This window comes from Tupaia chinensis, unplaced genomic scaffold (assembly GCF_000334495.1).
Source record: "Tupaia chinensis unplaced genomic scaffold, TupChi_1.0 Scaffold139943_1, whole genome shotgun sequence".
NCBI lineage: Eukaryota > Metazoa > Chordata > Mammalia > Scandentia > Tupaiidae > Tupaia > Tupaia belangeri.
In genome coordinates, this window is record NW_006199822.1 from 2,200,545 (window position 1) to 2,213,315 (window position 12,771).

At 41.4% G+C, this 12,771-nt stretch overlaps 1 protein-coding gene across 5 annotated transcripts in view; it reads left to right on the forward strand.

Annotated features, from left to right (window-relative positions):
• The window catches only part of OSBPL3 (oxysterol binding protein like 3), a 226,841-nt gene that overhangs the window by 37,614 nt on the left and 176,456 nt on the right, over positions 1-12,771 (forward strand). The window lies entirely within an intron of this gene.

Sequence of the window (12,771 nt, forward strand, 5' to 3'; positions counted from 1 at the left end):
TCATGGTCCCCAGGACCGTTTCCTTGGCTGAACGTCTTCAGCTAGACTGAGAGTCTCCAAGGTCCTTGGAGTCCTTCTGAGAACTATGACATATTCCTCCTCTGGTTCTGCAGTATCTTCACGTTTTCCAGCAGGGGCAGGTGAGTCTTTGCTATGGAATTGGAGTCATCTAAAGAGGCAGACTGCAAACACTATGGTTAGGAGAAAGAGGCAAGCTGTCACCACATGTCGCTCCTGGCTTGGTTTGCCACAGCGTATTTTGTGCGATAGCTCCTGGGATGATATCTATATTCTTGGTGTTTTGGACAAAGACTTGAACAAAACATGCTAATTGTGAAAGGAAAAGGTAGTTTATTAAGCACAAGTGAAAGTGCACTCCTGAGGAAGGAGCAGGCCTCAGTGGACAGAGAAAGAGTGGCTCAAAAAAAGCCTAATTTTGTTATTTGAAGGACAAACCACTCGAGTATTTTTAGGTAGAATGAATACATCGTGGATAATAGTAGTTGAAATGTAGTTATTTTGGGAAGTATTTATTATCAGTTTTTTTCTAGCTCTTTTTCTGTGTGTTGTATTACCACCCTGGTCAAGGCTCAGCTGCTTCATCTATAGAGGTCAGAGCTTGGTTTCAAACTATCGCTTGATGGAAAAGTTGGAATTCGTTAAGAATAAAGTGGCTAAAGACTGAATCATTTTTTGCTTTGTGCAACTGTGGGTTTATTTAGGGAGTTCAGAATTTCATACTGTTTTAAACTGATTTGAAGGTAGGCATTAGATTTATTGATGATGGTGAATGTTTTCTATTTTGTCTGTTCTGCATGTCCCAGAAAGACCATATGAGTGGATTCATGTGATTTCAACAGGATTAAGCTCCTTCAGAATATTAAATTCCTTTTTTACTGGAAGCACTAGACTTAGTTAAGTGCAGAGACTGGAAATCTCTAGAATGATTTAAAAAAGCTGTTCTACCCACTTGGTCATAATTGGCACAGCACCAGGCAAGATGGATAGAACGCGATTTATTCCAGTTATACTCACAAGCAGCTAGGACTCATGGGTATGAAGCGATGTGCCTAAGACCTTCCCACTTTTTTTTTTTTAAGTATTATTTAATTTAATTAATTAGTTAGAGAGAGAGGGGAAAAGTGAGAAAGCAAGCTGCCAGGTCGGGGATATGAACCACAGTCGGCTGTATGGGAATCCAGCACTCTCAACCACCATGCCACTTGCCGGCCCCAGATCTCCCCACTTTAACTGGTAGGACAGGCAATGAATCCAGAAACTAGAAATTCAGTAGAACAAAGATAACCTAGTTTTAAAAAGAATTTCAATAGATCAAAGGACTTCCATAAGAAGAAAGTAATGGTCGAAGTCTAAAAGAGAGACAGAATTAAAACTAGATTTCCCCAAAATAAACAATAGTATACCTTTATCGAAAAATATAATTTTATGGGACCAGCAGTTAGCGTAATGGCTATGTCACTGGACTCCCACGTAGTCGACCGTGGTTCGCGTCCCGGACCTGGTGGCTTAAAACTCACGCCGGACGCATGTGTGTGCCTGCCCAAGATCCCAAGAGGAGAATGGAGGAGAAGGGATTGCAGCATGGCCATCCCCCCAGGGGATGATTTCTCGCTTTCTGTCTCTCTGTCTCTCCCTGTCTGTCTGGCGAGCGCATGTGTCCTATAGCAAAAATCCTCTAAAAAAATATTATTCAAATGAAATATATGAGTGACCAAAAAAACAGATGGGAAGATTCACAAGGAAGACTATAGAAAAACCTGAGTTTTATATCTATCAATGAGACCAACTTTATGAACGGAACACCTTCTTTGAGAAATGTATGCATCCTGTCCATATAGAGATAAAGGAAGATGCCTACTCAATGAGTAAGTGACAAGATTGAAAATGGCAGCAGCTGTCCTAGGGTTTTACTCTCGGAACCACAAATATGTGTAGTGGGCAGGTGGGAAATAAAGTCCTTCGTGTAAACTATTGAAGGATTTTTTTTTTAATTAGCTGTATTTTAATCTTTAGTGAATAAGACAACCCTAGCCACTGGCATCTTGCGCAGATGTGGAAATCTCTCAGAAGGACAGAAAAGGGCTGGATAACCTGGAACCACCTGGCACCTGTGAGGCTGGGTCAGAGATTGCCCTGGGTCAGGATATCCGTATGTCATTCACAGAGCAGTTTTACTGAAGCCTTCATGACTACGTGGGTTATGTGACTAAGTGGGTCCATGGGTGATGGGAGCCCGTGCTGAGTGCACTTCCAGATGTTGTCTCAGTTCACATCCAGTGCTGAGTTCGCATCCATGTTGTCATGGGAGGAGTCAGTATTTTTTATGGAGGCTGATCTCAGGGCCTGGTGTAAAAGAACATTTTTCTTAGCCATCTGGAATCCGAAGTGGACATTATAGTCTTATGGTTTGTAGATGGTGGGGCAACCAGTCGGTAAGCTGGAGGTAGCAGGAAAACCACTTGATCTCATGGCTCTAAGTGTAGGGCTTTCTCAGGGGGACCAAGAACTAGTTTGAGTGAAAAAGATCTGTAAGGTCATGGTGCGACAATGGGTGTACTAAAGGACCTTAATGATCGTATGCTTTTAAAAATATTAATTTTGTATATATTTATTGAATGCCTATTAATGTGTTAGTGCTCCCACCCCCACCCTGGCTGCTGGAGATACAAGAGCAAACCAAGGCCTTGCCTTCATGGAGTTTGCACTGTAAGTAATGGTTAGTGCCACGCAGCTCCCTGAAGCAACGATAAGGATGTTAGAGTGCACAGGAGGCTGGGGGTTGCTGTTTGATTTTACATGCAGTAGTCAAAGGCCACTCTCATAAGGGACATTTGAGCAGAGACCTGAAGAATTATAAAATTGTCTGCAGAAACAGTAATCCGGGTAGAGAAAAAAGGGAAATGCAAGGGCCTTGAGGCCATCTCAGTAACCTGTCCTCCACAGAACAGCCAGGGAAGGCTAGAAGGGAGGCTCTGTGAGGGCAGGAATACGTCTTGCCCACCACCGTATCTCTAGCACCGGCCACATTCCCAGCACATTGTAGTGCAGCACTCTATTTTTATTGATGGAATAAATGAATCCCTGAATGACACAGTGGTACCCAATTCCATTATGGGAAATTTTTTTTCCATACTGATGGGAAATTAACTGGTAAATTAATTTGCTATTGGCTTAAAGCAAATTCATGAATAATGGAGCTGTAACAGCTTATTTATTCAAAAATCATTCACTGGGAGCCACTTAGGTGCCAGACACTGTTCAAGTGCTGGCAGTGTGGATAACAGTGAAGCAAATAAAATTTCTGCTCTCATGAAACTCTGAGTGGCCAAGGCACATTATGGATCTTTGAGGTCATGATTATGAAGGGCATGGTCACTTTTCTCTGGTATGTCCTGTTGCCCAACCCTCCGCTCATTCTTTGGTCCATCTGTTTTGTGCTATTGGCAAGAGTCCTTGGCTAGCAGGACCAGTTATCAGGCACTTTTATGCTTTTTCAAAATAACTCTTTCAAAATGTCTTCCACCCTTATACTTTCTAACTAATGTGGTCTGGCCACTCTATTTATGCTCAAAATGTCCAGATTTAAAATTAAAGAGAGAACGTCAATGTGGAATGAGAGTCCAAATCTGAATTGCATGTACTGTGCTGTTGGACAGAATCTAAGATTATTTGCAGGGGATGGGATAAGAAGGATCACAGGATTTGCCTTTTTGCTCCCCTCCTAACTCTGTTTTTTTTCCTAATCTGGATGGGAGAGTTAGCTTGGCAGCACTGAATAATGTGGTTGAAATAGAGAGAGGACTATTTGTCTAAGTACTGTCTTCAGAGCTTCCCAGGTTAAGTGAGTCTCTAGTGAATGTTTATATGAATTCAAGTAGCATAAATGATTCTTGGCATGAGAGTCGCTGTAACAACATGTATAATTATGGGGAACTTTAAGAGCTATTTTGGTTTGATGTCTCACCTTGGGACTGAAAGATTTTGACATCCTTATGGAGAAAGGATTAAAAAGTAACAGTCTCTCTTGGTGCAGAGAATTAATAATAATTTCATGTCTAAAGGCATTTTAGTTTGCAAAAAGCCAAAATGAATCCACAGTGTTTGTCAGGTTTTTCAATGCTTACTAAATCAGCTGGAAGATTCCTGGGGCTCAGGATGGTGTTTTGGCTTGAGCGAGTATGTATTTGGACATTATTGCTACTTTGTTTGCCTACCTGAAAACTAGTTTTTGGAGAAAGTGGAAGATTTGAATACCATGAAAGAAGAAGAATGGTCTTGGGTAGAGAGAGGGGACTGTTTGGGCTGCTGACTCCACGTGTGTCCCAGACCCTTTCTCCAAGTGTGGTGAAGGTCTACTCCAGAGACTGAGGATGTATTTCAGATTATTGATCACTGTTGTATTGATTAGTAGGAATCAGTTTTCTACTTGAGATGTTTTATCTCCTATCTTTAAAAAAATTTTGTTTAAAGGATTAATTTATTTAACTTTATTTATTTAAATTTGACCAGAGAGGGACAGAGAGAAAGAGAGTAAGAGAGAGGGAAAGTGAGAAAGCAAGCTGCCAGGTCTGGGACTCAAACCATGATCAGCCATGTGGGAGTAACCACCATGCCACCTGCCGGCCCTTGTTGCCTATCTTGTAGCAAGTGCTATCCTGGAACACATACTGTGTCCTAGTTCATGCCATTGAGTGGTTAGTAGAGTGTCAGATGGCATTGACCTCTTTATTAAATGGAACCTTAGTTGATCCTTGGCCTAAAGTGACTTAGAGTTTTGTTTTTTTTTTCTCTCTTTCATTCATTCAGCATTTATTTATTGAGTACCTACTGTGCCAAGTTCTGAAATAGGATGTGGGTATAAATCTCTAACTTCTGTTTCAAGTGAGCTTCCTTCCTCGGTGATGAACTAATCAGTAACACAATCTGTCTGCTTCCTAATGTGCTGAATTATTTTTCTATTTGCTTTTCATACTGCCAGTAATAACAAGTGCACCATTAGTAAACCTTTATTTAAGATGAATATTGGAAGTCTGGTCATAATTCAGCAGACATGCAATTCTTTAATTGGAGACCTTTAAACCCAACTTCTGAGCAACCTTTCCTATAGGGAGAAGAAATTAAACCTGCTGGTATAAACCCCAGGGAAAAGTTGCTTGGTTTGGAGAGATACGGGTTATCTCTCTGGCAGAGCTGACGCATGGTTAAGTATTGAGAATTGAGCTATCAATGAGTTACCAGAGCTGTTAGAATGATGAAGCACAATTATTCAAGTGAGGCTTTTAATCTTTTCATCATTTGGGGTAACTTTATTTTTGAATAATACCAGAGTAATTTAATAAAAGACGGAAAGGGGTAAGGGTTGTGGGGAATTAGGTGGGGAAATTATTTAAATCTGAGAATCCTGTGATACTCCTGTTTACAGATTCAGCTAACGGCTTGCATGTTGTTAGGACTGGGAATCCTGGATCTAAGCTAACTATAATCTCTACAGGGTGGAGAGAATGAAGAGTTAAGTCATCGCATATATATATATATATATATGCCTGTGAATATACCGAGGCAGGGCATGAGTTGTATTGAGCTAGAGGAAAGCCAAGTACCTCTGTGGCTCATATGAGGGTCTTTTCAGTAGAATAGCAGCTAAAATTTCATCCCCTTTCAGGTTAACTAAGCTAACTATAATCTCTACAGGGTGGAGAGAATGAAGAGTTAAGTCATCGCATATATATATATATATATATGCCTGTGAATATACCGAGGCAGGGCATGAGTTGTATTGAGCTAGAGGAAAGCCAAGTACCTCTGTGGCTCATATGAGGGTCTTTTCAGTAGAATAGCAGCTAAAATTTCATCCCCTTTCAGGTTACTCTTTAAGGATAGTAAAAAAAAAAAAAAGAAAAAAAAATACATATTTATAGGAGAGGTTTTTGCTATACGGCGTGTGTGCTCACCAGAGAGACAGACAGAAAGTGAGAAATCACCCCCTGGGGGGGATGGCCATGCCACAATCCTTTCTCCTTTATTCTCCTCTCAGGATCTTGGGCGCGCACACACACGCTCCCCCGGCGGGAGTTTAAATCACCAGGTCCAGGACTCAAACCATGGTTGACTACATGGAAGTCCAGCGACATAGCCATTATGCCAACTGCTGGTCCCATTAACAATAATTCTTTTAACACTGAAGATTAGAACAAACTTTCTGAAGCATTTGCAGGTTCAGTCTCCTCTAGTGCATTGTGTTGAGTGTCAGGAGATTTAGGTAACCAGGTATATGGATAATGGTTACATGACTTAGGGCAAATATGTGCCCTGTGGGTCTCAGTTTCCCCATCCTTTTTTTTTTTTTTAAGAATTATTTATTTACTTTTATTCATTCATTCATTCTTTATTTTTTAAATTTGACCAGAGAGATACACAAAGAGAGAGAGAAAGAGAGAAAGTGAGAAAGCAAGCCACCAGGTCCAGGACTCGAACCGTGGTAAGCCATGTGGGAGTGTCCAGCACCTCAACCACCATGCCACCTGCTGGTCCCAGTTTCCCCATCCTTAAAAATAAAAGATTGGGCTACTTATATTTATTTTTTAAAGAGATTTTTGCTATAGGCTATGTGCGCTTGATGGAGGGACAGAGAAACAGAAAACGACGAATCATTCCCTGGGGGGATGGCCAAGCCACCAATCCCTTCTCTTCCATTCTCCTCTTGGGATTTTGGGCACACATGCACATGCACCCGGTGTGAGCTTCAAGCTGCCAGTCCATGACTTAAACCACAGTTAGCCCAATGGGAGTCCAGTGCCTTAGCTACCATGCCACCTGTTGGCCCTTCTTTCTTTTTCCCCTTAATTCTGTTTAGATTATGCTCCTAACCTACATAAACTATTAGTCTTGTTGAAAATAACTATGTGTGTTATTCCAGTGTCTGGGTAGTTTAATTGCCTATTGGGTATTGCACGCTAAGACTTCGCTTATATCTGAGCTCCTTTTGAGACATCTGAGGCGGCCCCTCCACATTCATTCCTATCCTTCCTTTTAGTTACTCCGTGATATAATCCCTTAATAGTACCCCTAAGAAGTCTCCTTACTAACAATACTAAAGCTCTCCACAGGCTCATTCATGCTTGAATGAAGTGATTCCCTTTCATGTTAAAAACAAAAAGTGAGAGAGAGAAGACATTTAAGATCTCACAGGAAGTGTTTATGCTGAAAGATGTACCAGGGGTGTTGTGTCTGATTTTGGAGAGCTTTTGCTGTGGGTTTATGTCTAGGGTGTTTTGTCCCTGTTTGTTTGTGTTTGTTTAGACTCAAATTAATTGAGAGTTTTCTTGCAGACCAAGAAGATCATTAATACAAGTTTCTCCCCTGTGGTGCTTTCTGTCAGCTTTTACATAAAAGAATAAAGACAAAGAATATTTTTTTTTCTTTAAAGTCAAAGCTCACATCTTTACCGGTAAACTGGGAAACTGGGAAAAAGACAGAACATCATGTGTGTGTGTGTGCATGCGCATAATAATAAAGTTTTAAGTCATAAGTAGTAATAGTCTTCTGTTTTTCATAAACCAGGTCTTTTCCCTGGCTCTGCAATTGGTTTTATTTTTTAAATTAGGATTTGTAGACATGTTCTGTATGTATATGTATTTAATAATATTCAGTAACCTTTGGTTTGCTTTTACTTTTCCTCTTTTGACCCAAAGGGATATGAAGTTAAATATAAATTCTCTAAGCATAACTAAATAAGCAATTTTGATTAACTTTTTTACTTTTTGTTCTAGTGAGTATGTGTACTCAGCAAGACAGAGAAAGTTGCAGAGGAGAAAACATCTTGCTTGGGGGAGAGGAGACTACTTCCCATGGGGGATGGTCACCCACAATCCTTTCTCCTCCATCTCTTCTTTCAGGATTTTGGGCATCCATATATGTATGTTTTGGGCATACAAACACATGTATTTCTCAAGCCGCTGGGTCTAGGCCTTGAATGGTGCAGTTGGCCATGTGAGATCTGGCCACCTGAATCACCAGCTGACGGAGCCAGCCTTGATACACTTTTTACTTGAGAAAGGGCTTTTACTTAACCCTTTTTATTGTTAAGAAACTCAATAAAAGAGACTACCCTTATGTTAGATTTTTTACAAAAAATTTTGCTTTTTTTCAGTCTAGTTCTATAATCCTAAACTTTATTTCTCTCCTTGCTACTTTCTTCTTGTGAGCCACATTGGCAATAATTGATATTCAGAAAGTCTATGTTTATTAGGGATGGAAAGGAGGGAGATTGTTGACTGAATATGAAATGAACAAATAGTAATCATAGAGCTTTGATACAATTTCATATAAATGTAACTTTAATCTATGTATTAAGATGAAGGCCTCAGCTTTATATAAATATGAGACTTTTTTTTTTAAATTTAGGTTTAATCTCCTGTGATTTTATAACTTGACTTTTAGCTGTTGGGCATTGACTGTAGATAGTCCTTTCTGGTGAGTTCCAAATTACATAACCACCTTCATTCTGAGCTAACTTGTTCTGAATGATCTTTCTTTCTTTTTACCCATATCATCTTTGGCCAAGAAGTCTTATGTGTCAGACTAAATCGTTTCTTCTTTTTCCCTTTGGGGAATTTTAAAGAGTTTAACTTTTTCTGTGTATCTTGGATTTCAAGTTATAACTCCAGTTATAAGGACTTACATGAATATTAATGTAGGTATTTTGATTCTCTAGAAATCTTTTTACCTGTGTGTTTGTGTGTGTGTACATGTCAAGGTGAGTAGAAATTTGTTCCTACAGTCTTGTTTGCATTATTATTATTTTTTTCTGGTCAGAAATGCAGTATAGGGACCAGGGGTGGTGGTGGTACAGGGGTAAAACGTAATGTTCTTCTTACTGACCCGTAAGGGAAGGTTTTGGGTTCATGTTCTGAGACTTCCCTGAGTGCACTGGGCATCCACCGCCAGCTGAGGTTGGGGATACGTTATAGTGGTGAGAACCTGTTGGGGGCGCTTTTACTCTCTCATGGAAGAAATAAATAAAACACTTTTATTATTATTTATTTATTGAGAGTTTTTTCCTATAGGGTGTATGTGCTTGTTGGAGACACAGAGACAGAGAGACAGAAAGTAAGAAATCATCCCCCCCAGGGAGGATGGCAATCTCTTCTCCATTATTCTCTCGGGATTTTGGGCATGCCCACATGCAAACATGCCCGGCATTAGTTTTAAGCTGCTGGGTCCAGGACTTGAACCACGGTCAACTATATGGGAATCCAGCAATGTAGCCATTACACCATCTGCTAGTCCTGATTTAAAAACAAAACAAAACCTTTTAAAATAGAAGGAAGGAAAGGAGGGAGGAAGGAAGAAAGGCAGTGAGAGAATGCAGCATAGCAAAGTTACATGTTTCCTTAGGAACTTCAGGGCTGGTGCTCCACGCTGCCTCTGACTAAATGCTTTTTATGGCCTGTCTTGGGAACTTATCATTTACAATTGCATTTTGCTGAGAAAATGGATCGCAAGTTCCAGGCAGTTTACAAATATACTTTTCAAGCATAAAGCATTGGTAAATTAGAGACTGTTTAAATAGTCCTCGAAGACCAGGGTTTGGTTTAGCTTTCTCTTGGTTTTGCCTCTGTTTCCATGAAAGCGGAGCCTGAGGCAAGGGGTTGGGCGAAGGTAGTTTATTTGGGAGGCAATCTAGAAAGCAGGAGCAAGGTAATAGGGAGAGACCGGGAAGGATGAGCAGTCTGCATCAGAGTGTGTTCTAAGGGTTGATGTTGCAGATAATCTGGGCTCCATGCTGCCCCCAGATTCCTCTTTCCAGAGAGAGGAGCTAGAGCATTTACACAACTGTCCCTCGGGTCCCTGGTTGAGGTTGTACCCTGAGCCCTTCATGCTCCTATACTTCGAGGCTGTCCTTGCCATCAGGTTAAGTTGGCACTTAGCTTCAAAGAGGGCCCTGGAGGGCAAAATAGACACCTCTGCTGCCCGAGGTGGGAGCTGTCAGCTTGAGGCCACCTCCCTTAACTTTCACCATGATGAAGGCCGAGACCAGAGCAGTGCTGAAGAAGTATGGCAAGGGACATAGCAAATATCTGCTGCTAGTGTATGTATATATGTGTACATTAGCAGCAGATACATATGTATGTGTGTGTGTGTATATATATATGTATGTGTATATATATATAGAGAGAGAGAGTCCAAAAAGTCATTCATATTTTTCTGTTTTCCTATGCAAAAAATGTGTCGTGACATTTTCTTTTCTTTTCCTTTTTTTTTTTTTTTTGGAGAGGTTTTTGGTATAGGGCACATACTCTTGCCAGAAAGACAGAGGCAGACAGACAGAAAGGGAGAAAGCACCCCCTAGGGAGGATGGCCACACCGCACCCCCTCCTCCTCCATTGTCCTCTCGGGATCTTGGGTGCACACGTACACGCACCTGGCGTGAATTTAAGCCATCGGGTCTGGGACTCGAACTGTGGTCGAGTACATGGGAGTCCAGCAATGTAGCCATTATGCCAACTGTTGGTCCCCCAAATTTTTCCTTTTTCATAAGGACACATCAATGTGAGATCACAGCCCACCCTAGTGATATGGCCAGAAGAGGCTGCAGAGGTCATCTGTACAGATCCCCTCCTGCCTGAATGTTGGGACCCTCCCCAGATGCACGTGGTGAAACCTAACCTCTAAGGTGATGGCACTAAGAGATGAGGCCTTTGAAAGGTGATTGGGTCATGAGGACTTCCTCCTCTAATGAATGAAATTAGTGTCCTATAAAAGCAGCCTAACAGAGTTTCCACACCGCAACCCCTCCTCCTCCATTGTCCTCTCGGGATCTTGGGCACGCACGCATACGCGCCCAACGTGAGTTTAAGCCACCAGGTCCAGGACTCGTACTGCGGTCAACTACGTGGGAGTCCAGTGACATAGCCATTACACCAACTGCTGTCCCCCATCATGACATTTTCAATAACCCAATATTTCAATTGATATACATACACACGTTACTAGTGTTCAGGTCATAGTTTAATTTATAGATGATTTCTGATGTTCATATTTGAGGGATATTGTGCTGTCTGCTCAGAAATAGTGGCTCCCCATTACTTTCGGCAGTATTTGGACTCCTCCCTCCCCATGCAGATAAGTTGTTGGTATGGCTAGGGATAAACATCATGTTAAACACGTGATTTTGAGATTCATTTCTTGTTAGTGACTGTGGAAAAGCATTTTCTGTGATATAAAGAGCCTGTAACTTTCAGGGGTCGTCACTGGGGGTGGCAAAGGCAACAGCTGGGAATGACGCCTAGAGATTTCTGGTGTTTTAGTAAAGCCAGGTTATCAGAGCTATGGGGTGATTCCTTCTGTAGACCATTGAATTATACTTGGAAGAGTTTTATTCAGAGAATTTTCTAGCTCTCTTTTTCTTTATTTAATTTTTGGAAGGAGGACGGTGAGTAGTAACATCCTGCCTGTTTATACGAATTCATTTTGTTTTTCTTTTCTAAATCCCTTATAATGTTTGAGTTCAGCCTCTACCTGATGTTTTAATCCTCTCGAGGACATCTTGATTTGACCATTGTCAAGATGAGATGAGGAACTCTGGGAAGTTTTGTTGTTAGTGCTGAGCCTTCTGGATCTTGGCAGTCTAGCCTCCTGTGGGACTGATGGCTTTGTTCGAGCTGTTCTGCAGGTAGGAGAGATGGTGACCGTGAGCAGTAATGCTCAGTCTTTTTAAATTTGAGAACAAAACAAACAGCAGACCTGTACTGGATGCCTGCTGGGTGTTTGTGGGAAAGAGAAAGATTAAGACTGTTCTTATCCTCACGAACTTAATAGTATATATGAGGTCTGTTCCTCCTCCTCCCCTTACATGCATGCACACACACACACACACAAAACACACACACAACACACACACCTGGGTGCTATAGCTCATGAATTTATGATGAAGTGTGAAGTGAGCAGAGCAGAGGAGAGAGACATCTTTGCCCCTGGTGTAGGTAAGATGGACCCCAGCTTTGCCCTAGAGAAATGGGCACGGCACTGGCTCCATGGCACAGAGGTAGCATGCTGCTCAAGAGAAACTGGATTCCACACAGCAGCTGTGGTTCAAACCCTTGACCCAGGCAGCCTGATACACGCTGGGTAGCACGTTGGTGCCCACGATCTGACAGGCTGGAGGAGTGAAATCGTGGCTTTACCAAACCCTGCGGAGGGTTTTCATCTCTCTCTGTCTCTCATGTGTGCATGTGCTCTATCATGAAACGAAAGAAGGAAAGAAAGAAAGAAAGAAAGAAAGGAGAAGAAGAAGTTAGGAAAAAAGGAAAAGAAAGAAAGAGGCAGGACTCCTGTGGTTGTGTGGCCTTTGGTTGCCTAAGAGTCCAAAGTCCTGTTCTGTAACCCTCTTGTTACGCTAATCAATTAGTTAAGCTTAGCTTGTTTAATAAAAGAGATATTTACATAGAACAGAATAACAGATATATTTCATAAAGCCTCCCATCTACACTGTGATGGTCTACCTAGCCACATACTTAACTAGCTGAAACTTACCCTGCAAGTATTACAGCAGTTTTTAAAAATGGCCAGAAGTTCTCCCTCCATTGATGGGTCTGTGTGATCTCCATTTCTCCATTTTTTTTTTTTTGAGAGATCTTTTTTGCTATAGGGCACATGCTCTTGTCAGAGAGACAGAGAGACAGAAAGTGAGAAATTATCTACTGGGGGAATGGCCAGGTTGCGTTTCCTCTTCTCCATTCTCTTGGGATT